The 27583-nt window shown below is 55.7% G+C and overlaps 1 protein-coding gene across 1 annotated transcript in view; it reads right to left on the bottom strand.

Moving 5' to 3' along the window:
• Positions 1-27571, bottom strand: part of LOC309853521 (uncharacterized protein) — a 450528-nt gene extending 422957 nt beyond the window's left edge. The window contains exon 1 of the mRNA XM_082711637.1: positions 24555-27571. The gene's annotated coding sequence lies outside the window, so the exon portion shown is untranslated. The remainder of the gene's footprint in view (positions 1-24554) is intronic.
• Positions 27572-27583: the final 12 nt, after the last annotated feature.

Raw genomic sequence — 27583 nt, 5'->3', positions numbered from 1 at the left:
CAGCCAGTAGGTGATGCAGCCAGTCTGACCCCACTGTGGGCTGTGCCACTGTGGCCTGCAGCCCCCTGTAAGACGTCCGGCAAACACAGCCCAGACAGCAAGCTTGCCGGTTTACTTATGTTCCTACTGAAGCTTCCGTCAAATCCGCATGGGGGACGGAGGCCGTGAGGGCCTGAATCCTGCCCATCCTGCCCTCGCCGGCTCCTTCCGGCCATGTGGCCAGGTGATCACACCTGCCCTGCTCACCCTCACGACTGCCATTGAAGCTCACTGCCAAGGACAGGTGCCCCCCAGCCCAGAGCCATGCCCGCAGCACCTGCGCCTTCCCTCCGGAAACTGACCTCCACCTGTAGCGTCACATTTACACACGTGCTTCATTCTTTCATGGGACCGAAAGTCCCAACGGGCAGAGACTGTTTCTGTTCTACTCACTGCTGACTTCTCGGCGCCGACTGCGCGGCTCGTGGCACAGCATCGTGTTCGGACAGAAGGTGGGGAGCGGGAGGGGAGGAGGACAGGAAGAGAAACCCAGTGCTCTGGGAGCTCACGGGGTGTGCGGGCGTGTACGCAGCACTCGCTTCTTACTGTCTCCCTAACGAGTCGTCGGCAGGGGTTTGACATAGTTTTAACTTCTTGAAAATTACACTTGAATAACTGTCATCTTGAATGGTTTCCTAAGGAAGATCAAAACTGACCTGCGTCTTGAGGGATGGCTTAGGGGCATGGGTGGCAGAGGCAGGGTGGCGTGCCCCAATCCCCACGGGGACAGCCACCCCACAGGGGCCCCCTCCTCTACTCAGGGTCTACATTCTTCATGTTGGTACAAGGAACGGGAAGCTACCTTAGCAGGAGTGGTGTACATGTTTGTACAGAAAGACCCTGCATTGATCTGGCTGCAGCGGGAGACGTCGGGTAGTGGGAAAATAAGCTGGAAGAATGTGTAGTGGTTGAAGAACGACCAATGCATCTAGAGAATGGGTTCTCCGCAGCAAGGGCCAGAGTGAAAAGACGTGCCTATGTGGACGCGGACAGGGCTCGGAGATCCCTTCGACACATTCCATACCTCACGAGAGCTGGGACACGCGTTTTATGTAAAAAAAATAAATAAAAGAAGAGCAATGAAATGTGGTATGGGGAGGAAATTATACCATTTATGCTTAAAATTATATAGAGGTAGATGTAAATATACATGTGATTTTATACATCGGGAACACTTCTAGAGAGACGGTGAAGAAAAGTGCTCCCAAAGCTTGTCTTGGACAGAACCTTCTAATTTGTCATTCACAGCATCTTTCTGGGAAGAAATGAGCATTTCTGATAAAATGCTTACATGGTTTTCAATAAGCATCAAGCTGACCCTCACGTAAGAATCCAAGATCGGCCCCGGGTTATGTTTTCTTCCAGGGCCCGTGTGCCAGGTCCGGGAGAGGATGGAAGCAGACGACCCTCACTCTCTGCTTCTCTGATCTCTGCCTTGTACGACTTCCACAAGTGGCTTTGAGGATTCAAGCATGTCTCACGGCCACGCTGCGCCAGAGCTGAAATGCACCACGGGAGCGTCGGAGAGTCATCACACAAACAACAGGGAGCCACGGAAGGACTCTGAGGCAGGAATCCCCAGACGAGAGTGTCGCTTTTGGAAGATTTGTGCTGAATTAGTGAGGTTCCCCCTTGCCCGCCCGTGCTCTTCCTACGCTTTTCCTAAAAGGACGTTTGGAAACTGCAGCCCTTGCAGGCGAGTATGCTGAGACTTAGACAGTGCTGAGAAGAACGTGAAACACTTTGAGACGGGCCGAGAGGGTCACAGGTCTCACAGCATCGGTGACACTGGCTGAACAGAAGACACGAGCAGCATTTTGCCGAGGCAGGAGGCGGACCGGGTGCAGGGAGAAGGCCAGGCAACGGCCCCGGATGTCGGAGAACACGGAGCAGCACCGAGGCTTCCCGCCCGCGGAAGTGCACACGAACTCTGTCCTGGGGACACACCGCTCGTTCAGACACACGTGTTCTGCCGAGACACATAAACAGGCGTGTCGGGAGAGCGCCCCTGCCGCTTGCTGACGGCCGACACACATCTGCTCACATTCTGTTCCCCACAGGCTCCACCGTCCTACGAACTTACTAGCGACCTACATAAAATCTCTTGCGTGTGTTCATTTTATCTTTGCATGAGGCTCAGGAGTTGCCTTCTGAAAATTAGACTTCAACAGGACCAAACCCGAATGGAAGGACTGAGGCCGGCTCTGCTCCACGCCCGTCATCTGAGCGGAGAGGAACCGGAGGGGACCACGAGCTGGGAGCCGAGTATTGTATGGCTGAGCACGTCAGGCGGCCAGGACCGGAAAGGGGAGAAGTGATCTGGAAATAGTTCAGCAGTCAGTTGGGCATGGCGTGGTAGGGGACGGCTCCAGATGCGGCGGAGTGGGGAGGGGGTGCGCGGCAGATGGAGGGAGCGCTGGGGACCAGGGAAAAGCTGACTGTCAGATGTGCAAGGCACTTACAGACACGTTTCTGCAATTAGACGATGCTGAACAGGACAGAGAGAGAGCAGGGAAGTGAAGGGTTGGATGTGGGGAAACTTGTTATTCTTGAATCAGAACAATGAGGTGCTTTCTTAAAAGGTAATCAGATAAGAGAGCAAAAGAGAGACTTGTTCCAAGCTGCACCGAGCCCATGATCACACAATATTTACATTAAATTTAAAAGCTAATGAAATTCCAGGTCAGTGATCAGCAGAGCAGCGTTTGCCTGCCAGCGCGCTCTCCTCACCCAGGGACAAACGGGCAGGCTGTGTTTTGAGTAATAATAGTCCGGAATAGTCCGGGGAAGGGGTGGACCTTGGGGAGATGATCCAGTCTCTGAGGGTCTTTTCAGGGCTAAAGGGACTGCGGTGAGGAAGAAAGGGAAGGCACTCCTGGGTCCTCTGCCCGGACGTCGGGTGACTGAGCAGTCGGGCTCCAGCGTCTGGTTCCGAGACGTCAATCACCCACAGTCACAAGCTTTGTGGGAGGATGGGGACGACCCCCTCCCCGTATCCCCCCGTGCCTCTGTGCGGCCGGAAGAGGCTGTCCAGGCAGACCAGGGACTGAGCCTCCCCGGGTTCACCTGCTATGCAGACAGAGCACCGGAGTGCTTCAGAGGGAAACCTCCTGCGTTTTCTTTTACACGACGCAAAAGCCACATACAAGGGACAGAGAGACAGCTTTCGGGTAAGCCCAGAGGCTCTGAAGGCTCAAATTCTTGCCGCTTCTGCTTGGTGGCCTTGGGCGGGCTCGTCCGTCCCCCCCTCGGGTCCCAGGGGCAGGCGCCGGGCCACAGGCCGCTCTGCGTGGTGTGCGGTGTGCCGGAATCGGGCTCCGATGTCGACGACCACCGGGAGCGGCCGCGGGGAAGCACCACAGCCAGCTGCACACAACGGCTGCGTTAGGGTCGCGGGAGAACACCAGTGACCGCTTCCTAGATTCGTCCCGAGTCCTGTCATGTTGTTGTCTCTTCGCTTGCAAAAGGAAGTGAGACGTGGACTTGGCAGGGAGGGAAGGAATCCTAACTCCTGGAACACGTCAGTGGTCACGGGCAGTCCTCTCCGTGGGCCTGGCACTGTTCTGTTCGACGCTCACGACAAACCGGTGCGGCGGAGCCGTCCCTGCCTGCCCCGACACACGGAGAAGCCGAGGCCCAGAAGGTGCGCGGAGCCTGTCAGGAGGACGCACAAGAACCCGGCGGTCCTGCTCCGGGAATGGGATTTCCCTGCGTGGAGAGGGCACGGCCACAGACAGCCCACGGAGGTGGGACCCCGCACAGAGGGAGACGTCTCGGCCGTGAACCTGGCCTTCGGCACACCAGGTCCAGACGCCGGCCTTGGAGCTGAGTCAGGAGTCCCCTGAAGATGCCCCCGGGAGGCCTCTCTTTCCTGCACCGTCCAGCTGGCTTTAAGACCAGTTCTGTTCCGGTGGCCAGAAACCCACTGGCTCTTTGTGGCACCGGAGCAGCGCCTGTACCAAGAACCACCACATGCGCTGGGAGGGCGGCGGCCCCCGGCCCCGCTGGCAGCGTGTCCACTGTGGGCAGAAGGAAAGACAGATTTCACCTGGGACAGACAGCTTGTCTCCTGCCCGGGGACAGCCCATGCCAGCCACCAGGTGGGGGACCAATTAACTTATGAAGTCGGCTTTCGAGGCCCCCACTGGCAAAGACAACATCTACGCACACAGTTTTCCGTTGGTGCAGGAAGCGGCGGCAACGCAGACAGAGCCGAGCCGGGAAGTCAAGTCAGGTTCAATGATTTTATTGAGCACCGGGGAACGCTCACCAGCTTCACCAACACCACGGCCCCCTGGGGACTCGGGAAGACTTAGGGCAGTGTCTGGAGATCGGAGCGTGAAGACATCCCCAAAAGGCAGAGTTTGGGCACAAAAGTTAGGCTTGTGTGTGGAGCTTCGGAACGCCCGCGCTCGGCTCAGCCAAGCTAACAGAAAGACCTTTCATGAGACTCTCAGGAGATGTTTCAAAAAAAGAAAAGTAAAGTAGAGCCTTTCAAAGTAGAAAGTTCAGCCCTCAGCAAAAACTGGGCTTTTTTGAAAAATTAATCAATTTTTGTGGTTTCAATAAAAGCAAAGGGTTTTGTGGTTTTCCCTCAAAGTTTTCACCATTTTCCATAAAAACAAAAGCCAATATTTGAAACCATTTTCCCCCAATGAAAGTGGCAACGTTTTTGCTCAGGGACAATTTCTTGGAAAAACATCTCTGTGGCGTTTCCACCTTGTGACAGCTTGGCTGGAGCCCAAGAAAGCCGCCGGCGCGTCTGTCCACTGGGTGTCCTTCACCTGCAGCCAAATGTGCCCGCCTCGGGTCACAGAAATGTAATTCTGTCGGAAAAACCCCAGGTGACAAGAAAAGATCTTTTCTCTCTCAAGAGGTTAGAGTAACGGGCGTCATTTTGCTTCCCAAGGAGTCCAACGTGAAGGCTTCAAGGTGATTTCTGATATACAAGAGCTGTGCCAGGAGCAGGTCTGATCGCAGAAGACCAAAAATGTCCCCACCTGATACCCAGTAGAGTCTGACCAGCAGAACCGTCATACTTGAGACCTCACAGGAAACCAGTTTGAACCCTACTATTTTACAGGTGAGGAAACCAAGGCCCAGAGAGGCTATGGAGCCTTCTCTAAGACTCAGATTACTGGCAGAGCTATGACTCAGACCCGGGACCCTTGGACCTCCAGCCACTGGTTTTTGTTTTGTTTTTTTCCACATCCCACCTTCAGTAAAATTTACTTATTTTTTATCGTTCTTAATTCCTAGAACAAATATCATCTACACGTTAGCCAGCAAATTTTAGTATTTCTTGACCTCCTGGAACAGAAGGTCAGTAACTTTCAGACTCTTGGATGATTCCAGACTCTCACACGATCTCTCAGAGAGGGATCCAGAATGACCCAGGAACTCTCAAGGGCTCACCATGGTCACTGAACCCATGGGACTATCAGCTCCTCCTGGAATTCTTCTCCCCACATTTAACATTGTTAACAGCGCTCTCCTCATTTCACTTTTTGCCTTGGCTGCTAGGAAACTCAGAGCTACTTTGTATGCTGAGCTGCAAGAGCTGTGTTCATGGGGAGAAGGTGGTGTCTAGGTATCTTGGTTGGAGTAGAACAGATGATCTATAATTCTGATAAGCTCTATGCATCACCCGAGTGACTCCATCAGTTAAGTGTCCGACTCTTGATTTCAGATCAGGCCCTGCTCTCGGGGTCATGAGATCGAGCCCCGCGTCAGGCTCTGCGCTCAGCATGGAATCTGCTTGGGATTCTCTCTCCCTCTCCCCCATGCTCATGTTCCCACTCTCTCGCTAAAAAAATAAAATAAATAAATCTTTTAAAAAATAACAAAGTACACTTCTAAGAAGATTTATAGCTAAAACTTAGGAAACTGTAGGACAAGTTAGTCTACCTATTCAATAAACACTTTTTTATTCTATAAATACTTGACAAGGGCCTGGCAGGAGCCCAGCCCCACAGAGGGGAGGCGAGCAGGAAACCACACGGAGCTCAGGTCCACCCAGGAAGCTCCCGTGTGCGACGGGGTACATCAGGATGAGCTCTCACGCGCTGGACAGGTGAACCCAGAGCAAACCCACGGGCTCTCCACAAAGCCAGCCTCTGTGAACACGGAGAAGGAAAGCTTCACTCTCCAAAGGGAGTCAGCTGCCTTTGTGAAGTGAATTAAAACAATACGATCAGAAAGCGTGGTGACCTGCAGTACGCAGGTGCCGTCTGCGCCTACACGGTCCGCCCCCGCACCATCTTCATGGGGTCCCTGCTTCAGCATGTGCCGAAAATGTGATGTCAAGTTAAACAGCTTCCCCGAAATCCGGGACCGCAAGCAGGCTTGAGGTCTAGAACATTAGTTTTCTGTGTGTTCACGGAGAGGGACTGACTTAAATTCTGTTGAGAACGTCTCAGTGGTAAAAGCGAGTGGGTTTTTTTTTTTTTTTTTTAAGGAAAATTTTATTGGGAATATTTTTTCCCCTTAGGTGTGAAATTTGGCAGGTAACCGCATTCTCTGATGGACTGTTGAAGACTCGGTTAATTAGAAATAAGATTCGGGTCCAAGGTAAACATCTTGAGCCTGCTAAGTCTTCTTAGGATGTGTGTTTGAAATGCTTCTGAAAATAGTATAGCTTTCTATAAAGAAATATTAACCGCTGTTCATAAACGGAGTGGACTACGTTCTAACCCAACCCTTGCTAAATTGGTATTAGACGAGGGATTAGTCTCTGATTTTATTTGAAAATCCCAAGAGGAAAGCAACTCCAACCACTGCTTTCTTACCCGTTTTCCATAAACATGGCAAAGGGGCCCCGTCTCCAGGGGAGGCTGTGCAGCAGCCCCCGGCTCCGCGCGGAAGATGGGCCCAGCTAATTGCCCGCTGTTTGTTGACACAGTCGCCCGCACAGACAGAAGGCAGACAGCAGCGCGTCCCGGAGCCTCACCTGCGCTGGGACACTTGCTCCGCATCTGCGCCTCCTGCCTCTCCCGCTGGGGGCCACCGTCCTTCGGGGATGGTCGCGTCCCCCCACGCCCTCCCCCGCGCTGGTCTTTCAGCCTCCACACCACAAAGTGCTGAGGGGACCGCCAAGCCTCTCTGAGCGCCCAGGAGCCACGCACCGTGAGGACGGCCGCTCGGACCGGGGTGATGGCCCCTCGGACTGGGGCGACGGCACCCCAGGCAGCCGCGCGGCATCGCGTCGGCACGGAGCCGAGCTCCGCCGGGCACGTTGGGAGGAGTGAGCCCCCCCGGAGCAAAGAAGGCCCCGGAGGTGCCCCCCCACCCAACGGGCTTCAGTGGGATTTGAAGCCAGACGTTCGGAGACACGGGCGGAACCCAGAGGACGAAGGGCCAGGCGGACGCGAGTCTGGAGCGAGGGGAGAGCGGCGTGGGACGCCAGCGGGAGAGCAGGGGACCCGCGGCGCCCGGCGGGGCAGGCGCCGTCCCCGCTGCTCCGAGGACCAGGAGGTGCTCGTGCACACTCGTCCCCAGCTCGCGGGGACGGACGGGACGGGTGCCAGAGCTGCTCCCACCCCTTTGCTGTCACTCACCACCCCGTGTGGGAAGATCCTGAGGGAACACACACGTGCCATTATCAGTCTCTACGCGTCAGACGCCCACAGGCGGGCTCTGGGCTCATCCAATCCTCCGCACTGACGGCGCCCGGCCCGTCGCAGGTGCTGCACACACACATCGGACAAACGTACTATGTAGATCTATTTAAGAGTAAGTCTGCGTTGAATGACAGATTCAGGACCTGGGAGACCTGGGTCCCAGGACCAATTCCATGAGACTCTGTCATCTTCCCGGCCCCAAAGGCGGGGGCTGCCCCCGTCTGCTCTCAAACTCTGTACCCGGCAGGAGTCTCTGCGACAGGCTGCCGGGCCGGGCAGGCAAGGACTGGGCGGCTCACAGGCTCCCGGCAGACCGGGCCCGGAACTCTGCTTTGTGCATCCAGCTGGGTGGGAGGGTGCGGTCCCCAGCGCCCAGGCGTGGCCTGCTGTCCGCCTGCTTCTGGGCCTCCCCAGCCGCACGAGAGCTTCTCCGTCCCCGACAGCACACCGCATGCTCTGCGAGTGGGGAAGGCGCCCTCCTGCCCACAGAGAGCTTGCGGCCGAGCGCAGCTGTGGGGAAAAATGAGACCCCGTGCCCCCCGGGATCCCGATGTCTTTGCTTTAGTCTTTCTGGCCTCACAGTGGCTCACGGGACCCTCCCACGGCCTCGTTCTCCTGTGCGTCTCTCCTTCCTCCCCCCTCTCCGGGGCGACTCAGGCACGAATGCATAATCCCGAGTGATGAGTGAGGCCCAGGGCAGGGAGAAAATTCAAAAGGAAAATGAGAAAAGAGCCGAGCCGGCTGCATCCTCTCCGTAGGCCTGCAGGCCCGCAGGCCCGCGCGGCTGGTGCTCCGGCTGGAAGGGCTGGGGGCTGGGTGCGTGACAGGTCTGGTGGTGCAGGGGTTCTGGGGAGAGGACAGCCTTCTCTTGATGTTGCTTCAAGAACCCCAAAATCCAGCTTCAAGAGCACCCCTCAGTTGCTCCACTGACCTCTGAAAAATCACTCACTCGACAAGTACTTCCTGAGGGCCTACTGTGTGCCTGGCACGTGGGGTCCAGCAGCGACTACTAGGGACGCAGATGTGGGGTGAGGAGGCAGGTCCCAAACATCAAGAATGAGCTATTCGCTGTGTACGGGGGTCCTGAGGCTCCTACCACAAGGTGCACCCACCAGGGCCCCCAGCAGACATCTGTTCGCTGAATCACGGTACGGACAGGGCCCTCACCCTCCGGACCCTGGAGGGAAGGTCCATCCCCAGGCCTTCTGCTCAGCCTGTCCTCGGCGCTGCTGGCTTGGGGCCGAGGCCCTCCAAGCCCCGCCGCGCTCTCACATGGCCTCTCCGGTGCAGCTCTGAGTCTTCGTCTTCTTAGAAGGGCGCCTGTCACTGGGTTACGGCCACTCGGAAGACCTCACTGTGTCCTCACCATCTACAAAGAGCCTATTTCCAAATAAGGTCATACTCAGAGGTTCCAGGGGCTAGAACCTGAATATATCTTTTCAGGGAACGGAATTCGGCCGACGGTTGTATTGAGAGAAAGTCAAAGCGGAGAGAGGAAGAGCCAGAGTCCGGGGACAACACGGTCTGGGCATCCGAACAGCAACATCACCGGCATCCCTGGTCCTGGTGGGGCAGGACTCCGTTTCCCTCGGACCCGGGGGCTCTCAGGCCACTCTCGTCCCCCTTTCTTTTCACTCGGCCCATTCAAAGCAGAGATGAAAGTCACCAGGAGCACCATTTGGTCGCCAGGACCCCTGGCGCCAATTTTCTCGACCCTTCTCCACGCCCGGGGCGCTTGTCTGGCTTTGCAGGGCTCTTTCCAGCCTCTGCTTCAGGCGAGAAGCTGACACATCTCCCCTAAAGCTGCCTCATAAAAGCTGGAAATATATTGAGCAAAGGATTCCATTTCCTGTCCTCGGCCGGCAGGCGCATGTACCAGGCTTTCATTCTCCGCCAAGTTCTCCAGGGAGGTAACACTGCAAACCATTTTTCTGCATAAATGTTTACACTGTATAATTTCCCTTTGGTGCAAAGCATTTCATATACACAAGGAAAACAAGACAGAAACCAGCGTAGCCGAGATTCCCGAAGACGGGGCTCTCTGGACCTGAGGGGTGGGGAGAGAGGACAGGCGCGGACAGCCAGGGGAGCGGCCCCAGCGTCGCTGGACGGCCCCGGGCTTGCTCAGGCGGGCGCGGCGGGCACCCTCGCCGCCGCGGGTCCGGGCAGAGCGGGGAGCTCCGCACACTCGTCCGGCATCCCCAGATACGCTTCTCTCTCATTAATGCCCTCTTTGTTTGAGACCTAAACGGGCTCGAAGCTGCTTAAAGTCTTCAACAGACCAGTTAAAATCATTTTGTAAAGGAACCAACATGGTGCTTCAGAGCAGTCGGGGACGTACGAAAACGGAGCAGGGCTCCCCCACGCCCGGAGGCGGCTCCCGCCCAGGCCGGGACTCGGAGTCCAGGCTCCCGGCTGGTGCCCCACACAAGGCAGACAGCTGGCTGAGGACACCCCAGAGGGCCGGGTCCACGGAGCCTGCCCCCCAGCGCTTCCCTTCGAGAGGGGAGCACACCAGGAGGCAGGAGAGGCTGCGTTCACGAGTGTGCCGGAAGGGGGCGACCAGGACGGCATGGCAGAGACTGCGAGGGGGCGCCGGCCTTGGCCGGGGCCTCCGGGGCAACGTTTTTACACGTCGCTGCTCACGGCCCTGTTTTATTAGTAATACTGAAAGTGAGAAACCGCCGCAAGGCTCAGGTACAGCAGTGTGGCTCGCTTGCCTCAGTGGCCAACGCATGAAACAGCGCGTGGCCACCAAAATAACGCAAATGTTGACAATATAACTCCGGGCAGAAAATTAAAAAAAAAAATTAAAAAAGCAGAATATAAAATTGTTATTACCCTGAAGCACATAAAAATATACATATATGGGAAAGAAACACATCACATAATCAGCGGGGTTTGTCTCTGGCGGCTGAGGTGCGCTTCTTTAATAAACACAGACCCTTACATGGTAGATGCGGAGAGGCGGCAAACGAAGAAGTGACCCCAAAGCTCAAATCAGGCCTACTGTCAACTGGAGGTCACGACTAAGGGTCAGCGTCAAGGTCTCCGACGTTCCGCAGTTTCTGGCCACTCAGCACAGACCGGCTGAGAGAGGGCTTCAAGGCAGTTCGCATGGATACTCGCAGACAGGCCACACGCGTGTATTTACACATACGTACGTGTGCGCTCTCACAGGCATGGTACGTGTGCACACACGTGTCTCCATCAGGATGTGTCTTCCCCAAGGAAAAGTGACAAATCTTAATTTGGCCACAAAAAGAAAAAGGTCCCTGAAGGTGGGCCCCACGCAGTCTTAGGGAAACAGATGGCCAGTTGGGATTTATGAACACAGGATAGAGAGAAATCATTTTACATATGACATGTTCCTTGGCAGAGGGTCAGCCAAACATGTTCAAAATTATTTTTTAATTAATTTCAATAGTAAAGAAAGAAAAGAGAAAAGGTCATTGAGTAAATCCCCTGCCTCTAAGAATTCTCACTTAAACAGATCCATTTGTTGTTTAACTGACTCCCTAGAAATTCACAGGCCAAAAAAATGAGGTCTGAGCGAGTAGCCTTGGCCTCAGACCATAAACCTGGCTGCTCTGAGCGCTAATCCAGGCCCGGTTTTAAACTCTCCCTGTGGTCCTGGGCGAGCTGCTCGGGCCTAGCTTTCCAGGTCTTTGCAGAGAGTTAAAATCACCACGTGTTCCTTTCCCCAGGGCAGGTCCGTGGCTGGGGGCTGGGACTGGCTGTAGCGCTGGGCTGCCAACATCACGTGAGCACAGAGAACCGGCAAAGGGCTCTGCGGAGTGCCTGAGGCCACTCACCAGCCGGGGGCCAGGGCCCCCACACTGTCCCCCTCCCGGGTTTACTCTCCCCGCCAGAAAGATGAGAGGAACAAAGCGCCGCTCATCAAGACCCAACGAGATAAAGCGCTCATGGGCCAAAGGTCTCCCCCAGGTTGGACTCCCTAGAGTGCTGTGTCTGCTTCTCCCTCCCAGTTCCTTTCTTTCTTTCTTTTTTTAAGATTTTATTTATTTATTTGACACAGAGAGATCACAAGTAGGCAGAGAGACAGGCAGGGGGTGGGGGGGGGAGCAGGCTTCCTGCTGAGCAGAGAGCCTGATGCGGGGCTCGATCCCAGGACCCCGAGATCATGACCTGAGCCGAAGGCAGAGGCTCAACCCACTGAGCCACCCAGGCGCCCCCCCTTAGCTCTTTTCTAATAACTGACTCCCCATATGGCTGAGTTCACACTTGTGTGGTTCCCTTGGGCAAAGGCTGGTTTTGAGTGATCATGACTCGTTTCCCTGAGCACTTACTAGGTACCAAGCACCTCCCCTCTTACCATTTACTAGGTTATTTTCCCCTAAGACAGACGGGGAGCTGTGGCCCAGCCAGCAGCAGGACTGGGATTTTACTGCAGGCAACTGGACCCCCAAGTCCACAAGCTCAACCACTCCTCCGTGCTACATGTGAAGGGACAGGAGCAGGCACACGGATGCCAACCAGGATCCGAGATCTGAAGGAGTCCACACAGCGACCCTCCCCCTGACCGCTCCCACCAGGCCCAGACTCCGGAGCCACCGTCTTCAAGCTGTGTGGTCCCTGGTGGGCTACTCAACCTCTCTGTTCCTCCTTTTCCTCAGTTTCAAGATAACAGCAGCACCTACCGCAGGGGCGGCTGTGAATTCTGTTCAGTGAGAGAATGTACGCAGTGTTTGCAGGGACAGGTCAGGAACTGAGATTCAGAGACGCCGCACGATCCGCCCGACAGGCCGCAGCCTGGGGCCTCCCATCAGCGGCGGGGGAAGCCGGAGAATGAGGTCGCCGGGATTAACTTAGACCTGGGGTTGGTGAGCCTTTTCCACAAAGGTCCGCGCAGTAAATATCCTCGGCTCTGCAGGTCTCTGCGGTCACCACTCAGCTCTGTCACAGACAACCATCAGGGAGTGGATGCGGCTGTGTTCCAACACAACGTTACTGACACGAAGAGGCCCCGGGCCTCGGCTGTAGTTGCTGACCCCTGCCTCAGACGGGGCCGGCTGGGAGCTCTGGACTGCGCCAGGGCTCTGGCAGGAAGGTTGTGGAGTGGAAGAGACACAGAATATGCCACAATCACTAAGTTAAATCCATGCAGCAAGGGTGGCCAAGTGCCACCGAAATGAAGGGCTGGGGCACTGCTGAACGGAGGAAGAGCTCTGCACCAAGCGTTTGGCGTTCCTAGAAGACGCCCTCTTCCCTTGCAGCTCTCAGGAGGCTCCCACAGACCCCAGCTCCAGGCCCACTTTCTGGGCTAGAAACCCAGCTGGCTTCTAGCATGGGTGTGGGCGGCTGGGTGGGGAATGACACTCATTTCTAGCTGGCGTCTCCCCTAGAGGGTCTCCTCACCCAGGCCCCACTGGGCCACAGACTTGGGTCCAAGTCCCCATGCTCCTTGGGGCCGCAGGGCCTTTGCACATGCTGTTCCCTCTGCCTACAACATCCTTGCACACCTTCTTTCCACCTGGCCAACTCCTTCCCCCTATAGGCCTCAGCAGAAGCACCAATTCCAAGCAATGACCTCCCTCAGCCAGACACCACCGCCTCCTGGCTCGGTCCGCCTTTTACAAACTCCCATGCACCTGCACTTCCCCTTGTAATTCTAACCACACTGCGGTTCTACAATATTTATTTGTCTCCCCCACTGGACTCACAGCCCTATGTGAGCAGGGACCACATTGGTTATATTCTCTGTGGTTTCCCCAGTTCCTAGCTCAGGATCTGACTCAAATATTTGTTGAACAAATTAATAAATAAACAGAAAGAAAACTAAATGTACAAGTAGAAATCCCTCCTTCTGAGGAAGATGGTAAAACCCAGCGGCATTACATCACGGGAAGAAGCACGTTTTAACTCTTCTTCCCTCTTCTACCATTTTCCCGCTTCCGTGCTTTCCCAGCTTACAAACCAGGGCACAGTGAGTTCGCGTAAAGGCCTAAGCTCTATTTTAGAAAGTGCTTCGCTGACTGATGTGCGTCATCAGCACTGAAAACAATGCCGTTTCGCTGTATGTTTCATGCAAACTACTAACCCACATGGGCGTAAATTTGCCTCTGAGGACAACTTAGTGTTTTTATGGTATGATTTCAATATTTCCCCATTGTTCCACTGCAATATTTTTTGCTATTAAAAGACATAATAAACTTCTAGAGGGAAGAAGAAAAAAAAACCAGAGCCACTCCAAGCAAGTAAAAGCAAGAGACTAAGGACCCGTATAACCACTTTTTCTTGGTCTCTGATGACGGAAACTTACTTTATCTCCACGATTACAAAAATACATGGAAATAGCCACAGACGGACCTCAAGTCAACTTGAACTCGTCACCCTGCTTCAGCTTCCTGCCCTGCAAAGACAGTGTGGTGTGCGGCAGGCACTAAGGAACCCTGAGCAGTGAGTGTTACTGGCGCTTGCTGGGTCCTCACCTGGCCGGGAGGAGGCTCTGGTCTTTTTTTTTTTTTTTTTTTTTTTTTACCTGAGGTATAACTACACTCAATTAGTCTCGGGGGTACAATATGATGACACCACACAGGTCTCTGCATCTTCTTGTAAGGACCCAAGACCACATCTCATCACCTCCAGAAAGCCCTGATCACCTCCAAATACCATCGCGCTGTCAATCTGGGGACACACACATTCAGCCTGTAATTCTCATTAGTATTTTAATACTGTTCACATGTTGAATGGATGCTATTTTGGATATGCTGAGTTAAATTATATTATTGAAATTAATTTCACATACACTATTTATAACGTGCCTACTGGGAAATTTTGGATTATGCTTCTAGCTCAAATGACATTTCTATTGCACTGCCTAGTTCACAGACTGTGGATGTGAATTCCACCTATGTGATAACTCCATGACCTCGGGCTCCTAATCCACGAAATGGGTGGGAGTCATCCTAGCACAGAAATGTGAGCTGGGTCTCTGTACCATCACCTGGAAAACAGCCCCATCCACATGGGCTGTGAGCCCCGGAGGCCAGTGTGTCTGCCGGAGCCCTCTCCCTAGTGAAGAGCCTCTGCTCCCTGCAGTCCTGGCAGGGCCCGGGGGATCACGGCGCCTCTGTCTGGGGAAGAACTGACCGGCAGGAGGTCTCAGCAAGAAAAACAAGCAGGGCCCCTCTCTGTGCGGTCGCTGAAGAGAAAAGCTTGAAAACAAGCCAAGAAAGGAGTCCGTCCTTCACGAGGTGCCCCTAGAGCTCACTCCAAGCCCAGGCGGGGGTGGGCAGAGCAGAAGAGGGCTGCACTGGCCAAGGGCCCGCCGGGCAGGAGACGGCAAGTGCAGCACCCGGCGCAGACGAACCAAGTCTGGCAGGAGGCGGAGGTTCAGGTGAGCGGAGGACCGAGGTCGCCGCATGTGGAAGTAATTACTAAACCATTCTGTACCTTTCCAAATCACACACAGCCCCTCCAGGCCCAAACATCTTTGCATCCCCCAGGGCAGAGCCCCCTGAATCCAGCTGAGGAGCCTTTTGGCATCAGCCCTGGAAGCCAGAGGAAAACAGCCCAGCGCAGGCTCAGGGAGAGGAGCATTCTGCGGGGGCCCTTCTGTGTGCTGTCCTGGGCCCGGGCCACAGAGCAAACATGCAAGGATGGTTTGTCTGCGGCCGCTGGGATGGAACCAGCTGGAACCTGCCCACTTCCTGCACCAGCCGGCAGTCGCCTTGTGACGGATGCCGGTGAAGAACCTGGCCCTGACCTCTGCCCTGGGGTGCGCTTCACTTAGTGCTCCTGGGCCTCTGTGGGGAGAGGGATGAAACTGGCTGAGCCACAACAGCCCCAGGGCGGCTGAGAGGCCTTTGTCTGCAGCACTCCGTGGCCACGGACAGAGGCCACCTGGAAGCAGGTGAGAACCCCTGGTCTGGCAGAGAGAAGAGTTCCACATCCAACCCTGTCAGCAAGGACCTCTGCCCACTTGCCCCCTAGAAACAGGAAGCAGCTGAGCATCCAGGCCCAGAGGGATCATTCCCATGGTCTGCTTTTGTAAGGGGTTCTGATTAAGAACCTGCCCAGGCCAAGCTAACCAAGGGCAGCTGCCCTCTGCCTCTGCACTGCCCAGCGGAGAGTTTCCCAGAAGGCACTGCGTGTGTCATGCTCTCCACCAAGTACACCCCGACATCACCCATTCCCAGCAAATACCCCTTCCTGCCGCTGCCGACCTCCTGGAGGAAACTTTCTTGACACTGTCCTACGTCCGTCAAAGTTACGCGCACCCTTCACCCCCCAGGCCTCGCACAGTCCTGCTGCTGTCCTCCGCTGCACGCCATGATCACCCGTAGGGGCACTCGTTCCCGTGTCCGGCTACCGAGGAGGTCCTCCATCACCCTGGCACTCACTGACCGAGCTCACGGTTCGGAGCCATTCTGAGCCCTTCCCCAGTCATGGGGAGCCCACGGGAGCCCCCGGCCTGGGTCTGAATCCCAGCCCAACCGTCCTCCTCACGGGGACCCTGAGCAAGTGACTTGACATCTCAGTGTGTAGTAACAGCTCCCACGTTCTGGGGAAGGAGCAGCTGGGTCCTCCCATTGACGGGCTGAGAGCAGAGCCGCGCAACAGGACCCGGGACACTGCGAGCGTCAGCTGCAACTTCTCCCGTGGCACAGAGCACAAAACCAAACACGTCTATAAAATTCTGATGTCAACCCCAACAGCCCACTTGGAGCTCTCTGCCTCGGAACAGGAGGCCAGGGTGAAAGCCTCCCGCCCCAGGACCCAGGGACTCGCCGATCTGCGCCTGCTGCGCCGCTCAGCTGCTGCTCCCGAGGACGACCCCGAGGAAGACGGGGTCATGCAGCGCAGAGAAGGTGCCGGCTGCCACCTCCCAGGGGAGCTCGGGGCTCAGGCTCATTTCCCACAGGTGGTCCGGGCCAGGTTTCCTGAAGGCCCAGGGACAGAACAAACAGCCGTTCCTGTCCCCCAGGGATTACAGTGAAAACACATTTAAACCTTCCTAACCTGGATGGCTCAGAGAGTTAAGCCTCGGCCTTCAGCTCGGGTCATGATCCCAGGGTCCTGGGATCGAGCCCCACGTTGGGTTCTCTGCTCAGCAGGGAGCCTGCTTCCCCATCTACTTGTGATCTCTCTGTCAAATAAATTCAATCTAAAAAAAAAAACCTTCCCATAAGAAGCCAAAAGGCCATGTCCATGTAGGATGCTCCACATACTTAAATTTTAAACAGCAACATGCCAAAAGCTCTCAAAAGTGAGGGACCCCTGCTCTGACTATTGGAAAGTGTTCACCTTCCAGAAAAATAAATGCAGCAGAGTGACGTGTGTCTGACGAAAGCACTCAGAGGGCGCCTTCCCTCCCCGAACAGTCTTCCCTTCCCCAGGGGTCAGGGCCACATGAGATGCCGAAGACGGAGGCCTGGAAATTCCTCCTACTGGGATATCATCACGCTCCAAAGGAGTCGTGGCTTAGCACCCCTAGGACAGGAACGGTCCTTGGTCCAGGTGTGAAACCAACCACTGGACGTGAGGAAGGGCCCGGACTCCTCCGTTCCTCGGGGTCACGGTGCTCCCGGAGATCAAACCTGGAGCACAGAAAGCCAAATGCCAGAGTCGTCATGGAAAGTTCGTGGACGAGTCTCACACCTGAATCCAAAGCTGGATTCAGAAACCAAGGCCGGTTTCTTGACCTCTCTGAGCCTCAGTTTCTCATCCACAATCTGGGAGAAGCATCCGTGCCTGCTTCCCAGGTTGGCAGTGAGGACACAGGGAGACCCGGTACTTGAAGACTCTGTTTTGGAAACTGCAACACAGTGTTCAAACATGACTTTCATCTCTCTGAAGGCCAGGGTGTTCTGTCTTGCCATCCACACTTAATCTTTAAATCCTATTAAACACCCAGGCCTTCAAAGAGATGTCAGCAAAGACCTTAGACGCGTTGCTTTTCATAAGGGCAAATCACCTGGAACTCAGCTCACGTCCATCAAAACCCATGTGTGACCCGCACACACTGAAGCGTAGAGGAATGAGGAGGGCCTTGGAGCAAAGGCACGGGTACCTTGTGAAGCGGGAGGGAGCTACGGCCCAGCACAAGGCGCCCACAGCCTGTGCGGAGGGCAGGGCCGTTTCTGCTCAGGATTGGATCTGCAGCTCCCAACATCACAGCTGGCGCACGGCAGGTGCTCAGAAATGCCGGCCGGCCACCGCATATGCATAGTGGGGTGAACTCGAGAAGTCTTACTATCCACACACACGCGAGTGCTGCGGAAGGAGCCAGGAAAGCAGCAGCTAAACCACGCGTGTGATCCCCCCGGAGGCAAGGGCAGCACATTTTGTTCTGAACTTCAGGATCATTTGAATCCTTGGTCCCGAAAATACATCTGACCCTTGAACAACATGGGAGTTGGGGCAGCTGACTCCCACACAGTCAAAACTCCATGTATGACCTCTGACGCCCCCAGAGCTAACTACTGGCAGCCCACGGCTGACCAGAAGCCTCACGGACAGCACAAACAGTCGGTCGAGACGCAGTGTGCACGTTACCCACACCGCACACCGCACTCTCACGGGACAAGCAGCTAGGGGAAGGAAAATGTCATCAGGAAAACCGCACAGCTACTGGACTGCGTTTCCGGAAAAAGAAACGGGGGGTGGACACCTGGGTGGTTCTGCTGGTTGAGCATCAGACTCTGATTTCAGCTGAGGTCGTGATCTCCGGGTCACGGGACAGAGCTCCGTGTCAGGCTTCCCACTAGCACAGAGCCTGCTTACCGCTCTCTCTCTCTCTCTCTCTCTCTCTCTCTCTCTGTCCCTCTGCCCTGCCCCCACACTCTCCCAAAAGATAAACTTTTTAGAAGTCTACATGTAAGTGGACTAACACAGTTCAAACCCGTGTTGTTCAAGGATCAACTATATGTTCCTGCATCGCTTATATAATCTATAAAGTAATAAACCCCCAAATGAAAATCAAAACAAAAAAGAAACTCCTGTATAACTAATGCCCCTATTAGATCACAAGAACTCAAGAATCATTAGAAAAAGTCTTGGGGCGCCTGGGTGGCTCAGTGGGTTAAGCCTCTGCCTTTAGCTCAGGTCATGATCTCAGGGTCCTGGGATCGAGTTCCGCATCGGGCTCTCTGCTAAGCAGGGAACCTGCTTCCACCTCTCTCTCTCTCTGCCTGCCTCTCTGCCTGCTTGTGATCTCTGTCAAATAAATAAATAAAATCTTTGGGGAAAAAAAAAAAAAGAAAGAGTCTTTGGTGACCCATACCTAAGATTAAAATTAGTAAAGTCAGAGGGGGGAGTTGCACAGCAAAGACGGCCCAGGAACAGGAAACAGGTGCGACATTCAGTGCAGAGAGACACGGTGTCCAGATGAGGAATAATAAAGGGGCTGCAGCCGGACATCAGGGAACTCCAGCTCCTGCCTCTGTATCTGATTAAACGGGATCAGTTTGGGTTGAGAATAAGGTGCTCACGCCACACCAGTGAGGACGTGTCTGGCGCCGCAGGAACGAGGCTCGGGACAGTCCAGCCCCTGGTCCCGCTTTCTGAGCCCCGCGTCTTCAGACGAGAGGCAGAGGTGGGAGACGCTCTCGCTCGAGCTAGCCTCAAGGTAGAGAAGAAGCGGCCGGTAACAGCAGTCAGAAGAACACACACTTTCTTCTTAGTGTGTTTTTTCTTACACACACACACACGGACAGCAGCCAAGGAACTTCTAAAACAAATTAATCCCAAAATTAAGGCTGGGAAAGAAATCTCCCCCAGGACAACAATCCCGTTTGAAGTTGGGTTTTCTGTTTGTTTGTTTTAGAGTTCTCACCACCGCTCTCCTGAGCGGCAGGTAAAGCTATCTTTGGGGATCAGGCAGGAGATCTCCTGCTGGCTCTCACTCAAAAGCTGAACAGATGTTCCCGCAGCTGGAGAACCAACCAGGACCCATTACTTCGTCGGCACCTACGGACTTGCAAACCCACAGAACACTCTCCACACACCTGTGCATCACATCACCTCAGACGATCCGGCCGGCGAGCCCACGCAGCCCCGAGACAGCGGCTAACCGCCCACTTCTCGGAAGGATGCAGGGGCCATCGGGATGGTGCTGTGGAGACCTAGCCCATCGCCCTGCCCCAGCATGAATACTCGGGCTTCCTCACGGAAGCACCTCCCCTGAGCGCCGTCCCAAGGTCCGCACACGTGATACTTTCCCAGGTGTGCCGTGTCCGTATCTGCCTCCCCACCTCCCAAACACACCCCCCTGCTGGCGCTTCTGCATCGCCGGTGAACTCTGCCAGCTGGTCCAGGTGTCTGTAGGCATCCAGGAGGCTTTGGAGGGGAGGAAAAACTAGTTACTCAGAATTAAGTCTGAAAACGACACAGAGGGAGAAGTGCCCTGGAGAGCTGGGGTATTGTTGGGGGACACTTATTCCAAAAGACAGTGGAGACCCGGCTCCCAGCCTCCTGCTGACCGATGACGTGGGGCGTGTGGCTCTGAAACGTTGGCCCGCCCAGCCCAGATACACACAGCTGTCTTCTGGGGGCTGCTCGTCCCCAGCACTAAGAGGACCACTAAGCACATGGTCCCGCTAGAAGCTTCCTCAGCCCTGTTTGCCACCGAGTGGCAGCCGGTGCTGGTGACGCATCAAAGGGCAGGAGCAGAAGAGCAGAAATGAAGGTCAAACCGTGCTGCAGTTTGGGTGTCTAACCCCCCATCGACCCCAGAGCCGACAACCGACCTTCGGTCACACATGCCCAGAGCCCGCCACACCGGTCTGCTCAGGGCGTGCGGTGAAACACACACACCACGCAACTGACCACTTCCACGCGTCTGCGGCGCACAACGGAGTGGCACTGGGTACACTCACGGGTTCGCAGATGTCACCTCCATCTACTTCCGAGACACTTTTCATCTCCCAAAAGGAAGCCCGGGGGTGCGGCCGCCACTCCCCGTCCTCCTCTCTCCGTGCCCTGGTGGACCCCAGCTTTCTGTCCCTGAAGAGTCACCTATTCCGGATGTTCCGTAGAAATGGAACCATTCCATATGCGACCTTTCGTCCAAACGTGGTCTCAGGGCGACACCGCGCGGCCCTCCGGCTCCCAGCACGGCTCCCCGTGCCCAGGGGACACAGACGGCTCTGCAGCCCGTCCTCTGCAGGCGCCTTGCCGACGGCAGCTTCCAGCGCGGAAACCGCGTCACGGCTCGCGTCCCCTCCCGCCCTTATTCATTCCCCGTCTGTGAGCACTTACGTGGCACCTCCTGGGTGCCATGGAGGATGGCGCCCAACGAACACGGGCGGCCACTGCCTCCCAAGAGCTCGCACGACCCGGGAGGGCAGCGGCAGGTTGCGGTCTGTGGCGGGACTGGAGCCCCGGCCCTGGCAAAGCAGGAGAAGTGAGGGTGCAGGGGCGGGACGCCCGGGGACCCGGTTCAGGCGACACTCCCTCTCAGGGCCGCGCGAGGGCAGGCGCGGGCCGCACCAGCTTCCGTTCCCCACACTAGGCGTCCGACTCCGTCCTCACCGGCTCAGACCCCGACGGTGCCAGCAGAGCAGGTGTGCTGACGCGTGCGGGCGTCCCGTGGGCTGGGCAGCGCGCACAGGCTTCCATCGCCCTCGCCCACCGCCACACGCCGAGGAGGCGGCGTGGGCTCCTCACCTCCCTTCAGTGCAGCGGCTCAGAGAGGTTAGGGAGCTGGCCTAAAGCCACAGAGCCTGCGTGTGGCAGGCTGGAGCGTGAGCCAAGCTCCACACCGTGACAAGACAGGAACCTGTCACATGTCCTTACACAGAGTCTCAAAGTGGGCAGCTTTCTCGGGGCCTCACCAGCATCAACATGTCCACTCCCCAGAACCCCAAAGGTAGGGATTAATTTGACCCCCTTCTTACACCTGCAGCCGGAAGGGCTAACCAGCTTGCTCTGTTTCCAGCTCGTGGAGGAACTGGGGTGGGCAGCGTGGCCGCAAGGCGTGCTGATCGACGTCTGTGTGTTGCTGTGCGGCATGGTTCCGCGGCCTCCCACTCAGATTCTGTCTCACCGATACTTACTTGGCCCTTGTCCATCAGAAGTTCTGTGGCCCTCCCGGGAGGCCCCTGTCCAAGGCACCCTGTCCTGGGTCCCTCTATCCATGGCCACAGCGTGGTAGCTGTTTCAGGGGAGGACCACATGTGACACTGGAATAGCTGTGCCATGCGCCACTCCCCCTGGCCCCAGCACAAACACACATGCTCGTGGGAAAACATCCCCATGAGGTCCCAGAGAGGCACAGAGAAGCTCATTGCTGATTTTCCTAGACCCTGGGCAGCCTGAGGCTTCTGTCCTCTTACATAGTCAAGCCTGAGACCCCACGCCCACCCCAGCGGGGGTCAGGCAGTCGCTCTCCGAAGAAACAGAACCGACAGGAGATACATACAGCTGACCCTTGAATGACGGGTCCCAGAACCGCGTAGGTCTGCTTACACACGGATTTCTTTGATAAACACAGTACAGAACCATAAACCATTTTCTCTTCCTTGTGATTTTATTACCATTTCTGCTTCTCTAGCTTCTTTCAAGAATGCAATATGTAATTTGTGAAACATACAAAATATGTGCTGTTTAGGTTATCAGTGAGGACTCAGGTCAACAGCAGACCATTAGTAGTAAAGCTTTGGAGGCGTCAAAAATTACACATGGATTTTCGACTCCACGGGGAGTCCACACCTCCAGCTCCCGTGTTCCTCAAGGGTCAGCTGTATATAGAAGGAGACTGGTCTTAAGAAATGGGCTTGCAGGATTGTGGGGCCCAGCAAGCCTTAGATTTGTCTGGTGGACAGAAGGCTGCACACTCAGGCTTCAGTCTTGAAGCTGAATTTCTTCATCTCACAGAAACCTCAGATTTTGCTCTTAAGCCCCTCGCCTGGTTGGAGGAGGCCTCCCCAGACGCTCTAGGCTACTCGAAGCCTCCTGACTAGAGGCTGACCACATCTGCCAAAAGCCTTCTCAGCAAGACAGGTGAGCGTTTGGTCAGGGAGCTGGTCAGGGAGCTGGGAACTAGAGCCTGGCCAAGTCCACACATGAAACTGACCATCACACCAGCCAGGGCGGTCTCTTCAAGGTATCAGATACAGCTCAGGGGTCAGATCCCAGGGCAACATGAACCGAGCCTTAACTGAGACGCTAGCAGGTGCGACCCATGGAAGGAAAGGGGAAAGGATCGTGCTCTGACACGCGCGCGGCTTTCTCTCCACAAAATACTGTGTGGGATACTCCGGCACACTGAGCAAAATATAGATGTTTCTGGACACATGTAGACATGCATCCTTAGAGAACACAGACGTGACGGTGTGGGCACCTTCTCGGCACGGCCCATGTCACAGGGACTGTCTTGCTAAGCAACTGCTTCTACAAAGTTAGTAAGCAATGAAAAGAAAATTCAAGTTGTACATTTTAGATGTCACATTTGCTCACCCAGGACAAATCATTCTTTAATAAAAGATGACAGTAAGGGGCAGCTGGGTGGCTCAGTGGGTTAAGCCTCTGCCTTCGGCTCAGGTCATGATCTCAGGGTCCTGGGATCAAGCCCTGTGTCCGGCTCTCTGGTTGGCAGGGAGTCTGTTTCCCCCTCTCTCTCTGCCTGCCTCTCTGCCTACTTGCGATCTCTCTATCAAATAAATAAATAAAATCTGTAAAAAAAAATACTTCCATTCAACTAAAGCCCAGGAACTCCCGGCCGCCTGAGCAGGCCCCTGGACCTGTCCAGGAGGGCTTTGTGCAATGGCACATACACGAGAGAAAAATCATAAACACCCTCTCCATTGGGGGCGGAGGAAGGGCAGCAAGGTCTGCTCTACCAGGGGCCGGGGGGCCGGGGGGCCGGGGGGCCGGGCAAGGGGAGGAAACACTGGGATGAAGTGCTGCCATGTGAGCGGCGCAGCTGCCGGAAGCCAGGAAATCTGAAATGCGCGCTCCGACAGTCTGCCACTCCAGCTCTGCGCTGCGGGCGGCGGACAAAAGCCGCTCTGTGAGGTGCCTGGGGACGGCGGGCGTGACTGTGCTGGGAAGGGGCACAGGCTTCCTCCCCATTTAATGGCTTTTCAGTGCCGAGCGTAAAAACCAACACGTGTTCTGCAGGGCCGACGCCGGGCCCCAGCCCTCCCTCAGCCTTGCGACGAGATGGTCTGTGATGAGGAACAGGTCACCCAGCCCCTTTCTGCACATCGTGGCCGTGCAAGGGTGCTTCCGCCAGTGGGTGCTGCCTGTCGCCCTCTGGACACAGCCAGGCAGCCAGGACGTCCCTGTCTGGAGCCCAAACACCCCTGGCACCGGCACCGGCGCTGCCACAGTAAATCAAACTGGCCCTCACTGCTGCCCACCCCTCGACAGAAAGCCATACAGCAGCATGCAGAGAGTCACCTCAGGAGGGACTACAGGTCCGGACCGCGTGTGCACGGGTGTGTGTGCGTGCATGCGTGCGCAGAGAAAGAAAGAGCCCCTGAGAATGGCAACCACCTCTGGCGGACTCGAATTCTGGGGGAAATGACGGGGACCCCCGCGTTCCCACATCTGTTTACTGAGTTCGCCCAACACTTTTCGAAACAATTTAGAGAGCCCTCCAGAGAAGAGCCAAGGAGGAACAGCGGACTCTGCCAAAACCCTGCTGGGTAGGGCCAGGAAGGTGAAGAGGGAAGGGGTGGCCGGGAGGCAGGATGTCGGGGCCTAGGGGAGGCAGGCCGGGCTTCTGTCTGAGTGAGGGGCCGAGGGCTCCCTGAAGGAGCAGAAGAAGACTCGCCTAGAGAAGGAGGAAGTCACAGAGGCGGGGCGGGAGGTCCACGAAACGGGAACAGTAGATTCACCGAACTGGATCCTTCTTCTCCTTTTGCACAATTTAACGCTGAAATTCCAAGGTTCTGAGGAAACCCACTGGGGACCCGCTCCTCTCACCTTGTTTCAAGAGAGCAAATGCTGAAGCAACGCAGCTTTGTCGCCAGCGCTAAGGGATTTCTTTGCCATGGTTTCCAAGTCCCTCCTGCACATGCTCCCCAATGTTCACAGCAGCCAAACTGTGGGAGGAGCCGAGACGCCGTGCAGCAGACGAACGGATGAAGAAGATGTGGTCCATAGACACGGCGGAGTATCACGCGGCATCAGAAAGGATGAACACCCAACTTTTGCATCTACAAGGACGGGACCGGAGAAGATGATGCTGAGTGAAGTCAAGCAGAGAGTCAGTTATCGTGTGGTTCCACTCATATGGGTCACATCAGGCATAGCACGGAGGACACTGGGGGAAGGGAGGGAAAACTGAACGGGCAGGAAATCAGAGTGAAGGTTTCGGAGTCGGAAGTGGGCGGGGGATGGGGAAGCCGGGTGACGGGAACCAAGGAGAGCGCGTGTTGTGATGAGCGCCAGGCGTTACACACAAATAGTCAGTCACGGAACTAGACATCAGAAACTACTGATGGACTCTATGGTGACGAACATAATAAAAAAAATAAGTAAATAAAAGTCCCTCCTGCAAAACAACAGATGCTGGTGAGGATGCGGAGAAAGGGGAACCCTCGTATTCTGCTGGCGGGAACGCAAGCTGGCGCGGCCGCTCTGGAGAGCAGCATGGCGGGTCCTCAGAAAGTTGACAGTAGAGCCACCCCACGACCCAGCAATCGCACTACTGGGTATTCACCCCAAAGATACAGATGTAGTGATCCGGAGGGGCACGTGCACCCCAATGTTTACAGCAGCCACGTCCACAATAGCCGAACTATGGAAAGAACCCAGACGTCCATCAGCAGACGACCGGACTGAGAAGATGTGGGGTATCCAGACAGCGGAATATCACTCAGCCACAGGAAGGATGAAAGCTCGCCGCGCTTGCGAGGACGGCGATGGAGCTACAGGGCATTATGCTAAACAAAGTAAGTCTTGATCAGAGAAAGACAATGATAACGTGATTTTTACTCAAAGAATTTAAGAAACAAAACAGATGAACCTAAGGGAAAAGGGGGAAAACAGGGAGAGGGAAACAGACCAAAGAGACTCTCAACTCCAGGACACACTCGGAGGATGGCTGGAGGGCGGGGTGGGGGATGGGCCAGATGGGGGGTGGGCGGTAGGAGGGCCCTTGTGAGAAGCCCTGAGCGCCGCATGGGAGTCCTGAATCACTGAATTCTACTCCAAAAAACAACACTGCACTGTGTGTTAACTGACTAGAATTTAAATAAAACCTAAATAAATAAATGAAGGTACGTATGTCCCTCCAGGGGGCCCTGCCCACAGTCGACGTCCACGCCCGCGCAGACGTCTTTTGCACGAGGCCGCGCCTGAGGCCGTGTTTCTGTGCGGCTCCCACCCGCCACCTACGCCAGCACGCCCGGAAAGAACACATCCCTCTCCCTCCGTGTCCCCCAGAACCGAGGACCCACATCCCTCCCCTTGGGTCCGGGCCCTCTCCTCCTCCCCGCAGTGACCAGCCCGTCGGGGGAAAGGAGCGCGTGGGAGGCGCCCCCCACCTTTGGGGACAGCACCACCAAGACCGCACCGGTCACTGCGTGCTTCCTCCCACACAGGCCTCAGCATCTCAAACTCTCAACAACCCACTGGCATCCGGCCCCCACCTCCAGGTCTCGGATGAGGAAGCCGGGCGTCAGAGGACCCTCATGGCCCGCCCGGGGACGAAGCGCGAGGACACGGGCCAGGGCCCACGTTCTCCATCACGCCGAGAAACAGCGGTGGATTCTCAACGCCGCCAGCCTCGCCCGAGGGATTTCCAGGCTGCGCTGGAAGACAGAACACAAAAACACCCCGCAGAACGACAACGATGAGAACCTATAAAACAGGCTCTCACGTGAGCAGAACTCAAAACTCAGGTACAGATCTGAACGGAAGCTTTAACTCGTTTGATTTTCAGGATTCTCTCTTTCTTCAGATAACTAGCTCAAATGCCCAGAACGTCCCCCTCATCTTAAAGCAGCATTCTGGGGATAAAACACGGATTTCTCTTCGGGGCCCATAAAGTGTGGGACAGCGCCACCTCCTGGTCAGCAGGCACAGGACAGCTCGTGTTTCCCCTCGGAGGCGTCTGGAGAACAGGCCGTCCTGGAGACATCCTGAGCACTGCAGCGTCCCAGGCCCCACGAGGAGAGGAAGTGAGCGTGGGCGCGAGGGGCTCACGGGAGAGGAGGCTGGACTGGCCCGCCTGGGCTCCCTTCTCTACGGCAGCGTTCCGAAGGTTACCCCCCATGGGCCCACGAGCCAGAGGACACCATGCCTCCGGGGGCCAGGTGAGATGGCCAGCACCCGGGAGAGAGCAAAAGGCAGTACCGGCCACGAGCCAGGTTGGGGGCTCAGGGAAGAAATCTAGCACAGGGCCCGGCAGAGGGGAGAGCCCCAGTAAATGCGTGCTGAAGCAGAATGAGGTCAGTCGGTCAGCGGGTAGGCCTGCCCGCCCAGCGCTTACAGAACAGCGGGCACAGCAGAAACACACAAATAAAAACATCAGTATACTCCCACAAATTCCGCTGCAGCACCTTGAAGCTTTCAGGCAAGTCTCTCCACAGAACTTCCAGTAAGCACTTACAGGAGGAGCAGGAGTCCCCCAGACAGAGAGGCCACTTGGAACATTAATCCATTCTCTCGTTCCTTCAATAGGGACTGAACGTCTACAGTACACCGGGGACCGCGACACACACTTTGCATGTCTTGTGTCAGTAGATCTTCACCACAGGCTCATGAGGTAAGAGCACAACCTGTATCTTACAGATACAGACACTGTGTCCCAGAGGTACTAATTAACTTGCCCAAGGTCAACACAGCTAGAATTTGAGCCAATGTTCAATCCAGTGCCCATGTCTTAAGTGTGCTCAGCCCCACAATGGTCCCTCCTCCGAAGGTGTTTAGAGAGTTCCTCCCACAGGGCAGCACTGAGCCAGACGGTCGGGGTCCATCGGGGAAGAGCAGAGTGAGGGCCCTACCCA

The sequence above is a fragment of the Mustela nivalis genome (assembly GCF_964662115.1).
Source record: "Mustela nivalis genome assembly, chromosome: 18".
Taxonomy (NCBI): Eukaryota; Metazoa; Chordata; class Mammalia; order Carnivora; family Mustelidae; genus Mustela; species Mustela nivalis.
The sequence above is the reverse complement of the archived record's forward strand: the minus strand, read 5'-3'. Positions and strand labels throughout refer to the sequence as shown.